We start from the raw sequence: 5,740 nt of genomic DNA, 5'->3' as shown, positions 1-5,740 counted from the left end.
ACCGGGACCGGGACTTGAACTGCGGTCGACTACGTGGGAGTCCAGCGACATTGCCATTATGCTAACTGCTGGTCCCACCTGGTCTAGATCTTCTTAATGAAACAGTGATGCATCATCTGCTTTTCTAATTAGCTCATCCTTTCCAGCAAATCTGTTACAGAGCATCAGGAACATACTGCTCAAGAGAAACCAGATCTCACATAGTGATGGTTCGATTTCTGGGTCCAGCCTGTGACATGATGGACACACACATGTGTATCCGAGATCCTACAGACTGGAGCACTAGAGGAAGATCACCTTGTGATCAGACCCTGGGAAGGGGGTTGACCATTTCTCTCCCTCTCTCTCTCTGCATGTGCTCTACCATGACTAAAGAAAAAAAAATTATATATATTTAAAATGTCCTTAGTAAATTGTTACCTAGGAGTGATCATAGCTGGAGGAGAAAGGCCCTAAAAATGTTAATTATCTGAGGCACAGAGCTTAACATTCTGGACTCCGAGATGGTATTTAAGCCTATTTAGATTTTCTCTAAATTCTTTGAGGCTAATGCAACATCTGAATGTGTCTAATAAACTCTAATTATTTGTGGAAATGGTAGATGTGAGAAGACCAGATTAAATCCACCGATAATCCCAAAATCTCGTGGTAACCAGCAGCGGCGCACTTTTCCCACCAAGCCCAGCCCTGGAGGCACTCACTACCAGAATGGCAAGGCCTCCTTGAGCTCCAGGCTTTCCTTTCTCCTGCTCACCCTCTGGTGGAGATGTTAATGAGCCGCCAAACCTCTAAGAAGAAAAAAAAAGTGCAGAGGAGCTGGCCTGGGCCAGGACCAAGTGGACGGACGATGAGTTACTGGAAGGCCAGCATCCTAGCATGAAGGGGCAAAGCACACTGCCAGTGCCTTACGAGCCCAGGGCTGCCCCAGCGGAAGCTCAGTCAGAGCATCGCTCCGTGCCCAGGGTGACCAGCCTCATTCATGGAAGGGAGTGCAGCTGGGCTGCAGCCTCCAGCCTCCTCTGCAGCGCCGGCTCCACACAGCACCAGGCCTGGACCAGTGCAGGTGCTGGTTCAACTGAGACACACAGTCTACTACCAGGACGCACTAAGGCAGAGGAAGACCAGGACTTCGTTTTTAGGACCACTCTGTAGATCCCACTGGACTTGGCTTTAGTGCTGCTTCCATCTTGATGCTTTTATTTTTTTTTCTGACTCAGGACAGCAGTTCCACCGTCCTTTTGAACCAAGGTCTAGGACTAATGAACATACAAACTAGGCATCCTCTGTGAGGTTAAGTAAATTTCCAAAATAAATTACACCAGTGAAACAAATCAGTGCAAGTCAATTTAGAATAAAGTTGTTTTAAAAGTCCAGAAAATATTTTATGAAACAATCTAATGTCTGCTTTTGGTGACAACCCACAAAGAGGGGGGGTTGACTTTTTTTTTTTTTTGAAAGGTTTTTGTTATAGGGCCAGCATGCTCGTCAGACAGGCCAGACAGAGAGAGACAGAAAGCGAGAAATCACCCACCGCCTCCTTCACACACACCCCCACCCCCGTGGGGATGGCCACGCCGAAATCCCTTCTCCTCCATTCTCCTCTCGGGATCTTGGGCACACACGCACACGCGCCTGGTGTGAGTTTAAGCTGCTGGGTCCGGGACTTGAACTGCGGTCGACTATGCGGGAGTAGAGAGAGAGAGCCATTATGCCAACTGCTGGTCCCAAGGCAAGTTGACTTTTGATAGGTGTATTTCGTCTTCCTTCTCCCTTTCCTAGACCATTTTCATGTATGTTGGAGCCCTCTGGACTAGCACCTCTGGCTATTTGGGGCTCAAATGTGTCGGGAATTAAATCTGGGAGCAGGGAGAAGAGAAACCATTTTCATGTATGTTGGAGCCCTCTGGACTAGCACCTCTGGCTATTTGGGGCTCAAATGTGTCGGGAGCAGGAAGAAGAGAAATGGTGGCAATTTAGTGAAGGGAAGAGAACCAGGCCAACCATTCACTTCTCGTAGTGGAATGACAGAAATATGTCTGCACGGATGAGGTATGGTGGAGAAAAGAGAAAGTGGGAAGGTCCCATCCTCTTAACTATACAAAGCTGGCTCCTGTTTACGCTTTCTTAACCACAGCACTCAGTATAAAAGTGTATGTTCTAAATCCATGTTCTTTAGGCTCACACCGCCTGAAAACGGGGGCTGATTTTGGGTCTCCAGATGCAGAGAAGGTGGGTTGGAGACCAGGGGCAGCAGAAACCCCGGAGAAGCTCGCCCCCTTTCCCGCCAGGCGCAATGCCCTCTGAAGGTTGGAGCGCTTCTCCCCAGGCTCAGAGCCTTGTGCGCTGAGAGCGCCCCTCGCGGCCGCTCGCAGGGCTCCGGTCTCCATCGGCGGGCGGCACAACCTGGGTGCAGAGGTGGTCGACCGTGGGGCTGCTCCTGGGGATCGGTGGTTGTCTCCCGCACAGCCCCCTCCACGCCCCTCTGCCCGCCGGGTACCCCAGCCGCCTCCTGGGCTGCCTGCGCCATCCAGGCTCCAGCGCCAGGAAGCCCTTTTGGCGTCCCCCTAGCGCCACCGGCTTCTCGGCTGGCGAGCGTCCTCGGGCCCTCTTTGCTGCCCTCCTGTGGCCATCAAGGGGAAGACAACTCGGCTGCTTCTGGGTCCTGGCCACCCAGGAACGCCGTCGTCGCCGCCACTTCGCTGACAGGCACCCAGGTCGCGAGCTGATGCGCTGCGTTTAGCGGGCAGGGAGGGCTGCGCTCCGAGGGCAACAGGGCTAACCCTGAGGGAGCGAGACCCCTGGGATCTTCGAGAAGGTTCTAGCAACTCCGCTTACCCCGGACCCCTTGTTTCTAAGGCTGTTTTCCCAGACCAGCGAGGACAGGCGGGAGACTCTTCCAGCAGCAGTTGCAAAGGCTAGCCGTCTAGCTGTTGGTTCACCATAACGTGACTTCTGTAGAGGAGGACACTGAGTCTGCAGTGGGAGGTGGGAGATGGGGTTTAAGGCAACTGAATAACGAGCCGCCACCTCTGCAGATCCCAGCTTAGGTGTTTATTGCGTTTTAGGTTCTCCTTTTCACAGCCTGCACTAGCCTAGAGGGAGTTACAAATGACTTCCACATCCTGATAGTTCGAGTTTGCGTGGCCTTCCCTTAGCCAGCCCAGCCAGCGAGCTTTCATCTGCCAGAAAATGTGTTTCCCATCCAACGTTGTTCACAAGGACAAAATATAACTGTCTACAAACGGTGAGCTTCCTGTCTGGGTTCCCCTCCCACCCTGGCTCCCCACTTAGGAATAGACGTGAGGAACAGAGATTAGTTGAAAACCTGTTTTCCTTCGGACATCCCAGGTTTCTGTTGGTGTAGTGTCCCGTGTCAGGTGAAGTTATTCATGAGGCTTTGAACAGGGCTGAGAAGTTTTACTCCTTCTCCCCAGAAATTCCGACTGGATTTAAATCACTCTCCAGTTGCTGCAGTGGGTTTATGTTTTATGGGAGCTCTCCAGTGGGCTTTGAGGTATTTGCTTACCAAATCTGTTCCCCGGCTTCCAGCTCCTGAATAAATTACCTGCCCCTTCTCTCTGCCACCACTCCTCCCCCCTCAGCATGAAACGTGGACATGTTTTCTGGACAAAAGCTTGGAATGACAGCTCTGGGACTGAGCGTTCAGTCGCTAGTCCTGGGACATCCGTTTGCTACATGGTTGCAAGATTCCTAATGTTAATGGAATAGGCAGGGATTGCGGGCCCTGGGGCCTTATTCTGGCCACAGATTGATCCCTCGCTCCTAGGATCACCTATCTAGTGTCACCATTTTGCTCTCTGGAACCTGGGTGACTTGCCAGGCGAATGGTCATTAGAACGCTCATTTAGAGAGCACGTTAAACAACTCCTGTTGAAACATCTCGGAGCCCTTTACAGGACTGCCTCTGCCACTTGCCAGAGGTTACTGCTAATTGATGTCAGGCAGGCCTGTGACAAAGACTGTCGGTTTCTATTTGGTTTTGGTTTTCATGTAAGAGCTGAAGAAAGTCAAGGGAGAACGGGCAGCCACAACCCGCTGGTGTGTCCGGAAGTGCTTCTGCGTTCTCTGGCAAGCCATGCACACAGTGCTGTCGTCCATCGTGGAAGCTGGAGGGGCATGGTTCCGTTGTCCCTTTTAATGTCTGGTAGGAGGATGCTTCCCTTTCTGTCCCCAGTGCCTAAAATGCCACTAAAATCACCATTCCCCTCGTCCATGCAACATGTTAAGGAAGTCATGAAAGGCTCCCCAGGAGACTCAAGAGTAGCACCTTCTAGAATGTTCTTTGTCACAGTTCCACGATTCACTTCCAGGGCTTTGGCAACACAGGGTTCCTAGATTCTCCAGCTGGGGCTTCCCAGCCAAGGACAAAGACCCCAGCATCCTCTTCTGACTTAGAGTGTTACTAAAACAACATCGACAGCAACGAAAGGTAAAACAAACCAAAAATTGAAATGCTTGCACGCATAGACACCTGGCATGTGTACAAAGCAGATTTTTTACCCTAAAGTAATTAAAGCCTGTCACAGACTTGGCTGATCCTGCCTCTGGCTGGGTTCATGGCTTCAGATTCCAGGTCGCCTTCATCCTTGCTGCTTCATCAGAGGAAGCGGCTCTGTGGTCTTCTTGGGGTGTGTGTGGGGGGCAGAGGGCGACTTCAGGCATGGCTGGATTTCATTCCACCCTTGGCCTCTGAGCCCGAGCACCAGGTCTCCTGATCAGTCCTGAGGTGCTGCCTGGGCAGTCAGCAGTCCCAGGCCCTCGCTGCAGGAATCTCCAGAGCCCCTACCTGTCACCCTCTGCTCTCAGGCTGTGGGTGCTGGGCCTGTCCTCCCAGAAGCCTGCCTGCTGTATACTCCCCACTCTCCTCCCCATTGCTCCCCAGCCAGCCAGCACCACCGAAAACCACCTGTTTTGTGTTTTGAAACCCACCCTCCACCCTCACAGACCTCCCACTAAGTTCCAGTTTCCCGGCCAAGCTCCAGATTTAACGTCTCAACTCATTCAAAGAACATAAAAAAATCAAGTCTTGATTCTGCTGCATTTTCAAGTATTTCTTCCCTGCTTGGGTGACCGGGTCTCCCTCTTAGGAGAGGAATGGTCATGTAAAATTCTAAGTCTGGCAGCTCCCAGGGGTGGTCTTCACACTTGTCAGAGATCAAAATACCTGCAAAGTCACTGTCATCTCTGCAGGGCACCACGTAACAGACTCGTCCCCTCAAATGTGCCAGGAACAATTTTACAAGCAAAAACTGTGACCTTGTTATGTCATGTGCTATAAAATCACAACCACAAGTAAACAGGTTCACACACACGTACACGTGTGAAGGAAACTTCCCAATTCCCTGATTGGCAGTTTCTGAATGTGCTGGTGAAGTAATTGGTTCAATATTTTTTTTAGCCTTCTGCCAGCATTTGCTACCAACTAGCAGAACCAGGTGTCAAAGGTTAGAGGAAAAAACTTGGCCGATAAAAAGTTTAAAACTGACACAACTTTTTCTTTTTCTTTTCTTTTTTTTAATAATTATTTATTTTATTTTTTATTTATTCATTTATTGATTTTTTTAATTTGACCAGAGAGAGACAGAGGGTGAGAGTGACAGAGAGAAGAAGTAAGAAAGCAAGCCACCAGGTCCAATACTCGAACCCTGGTCAGCCATGTGGGAGTGTCCAGCGCCTTAACCACCACGCCACCTGCTGGTCCCAGAGTTTTTGCAGTAAA

General features: G+C 50.6%; 1 long non-coding RNA gene across 2 annotated transcripts in view; it reads left to right on the top strand.

The window, feature by feature from the left end:
- Positions 1-4,375: 4,375 nt before the first annotated feature.
- The window catches only part of LOC102485766 (uncharacterized), an 11,498-nt gene continuing 10,133 nt past the window's right edge, over positions 4,376-5,740 (top strand). For both annotated transcript variants that reach the window (XR_337388.1, XR_003547893.1), the window contains exon 1: positions 4,376-4,450. This is a non-coding gene — a long non-coding RNA (uncharacterized LOC102485766). The remainder of the gene's footprint in view (positions 4,451-5,740) is intronic.

Source organism: Tupaia chinensis, unplaced genomic scaffold (genome assembly GCF_000334495.1).
Source record: "Tupaia chinensis unplaced genomic scaffold, TupChi_1.0 Scaffold145717_1, whole genome shotgun sequence".
NCBI classification, from domain to species: domain Eukaryota; kingdom Metazoa; phylum Chordata; class Mammalia; order Scandentia; family Tupaiidae; genus Tupaia; species Tupaia belangeri.
The sequence above is the reverse complement of the archived record's forward strand: the minus strand, read 5'-3'. Positions and strand labels throughout refer to the sequence as shown.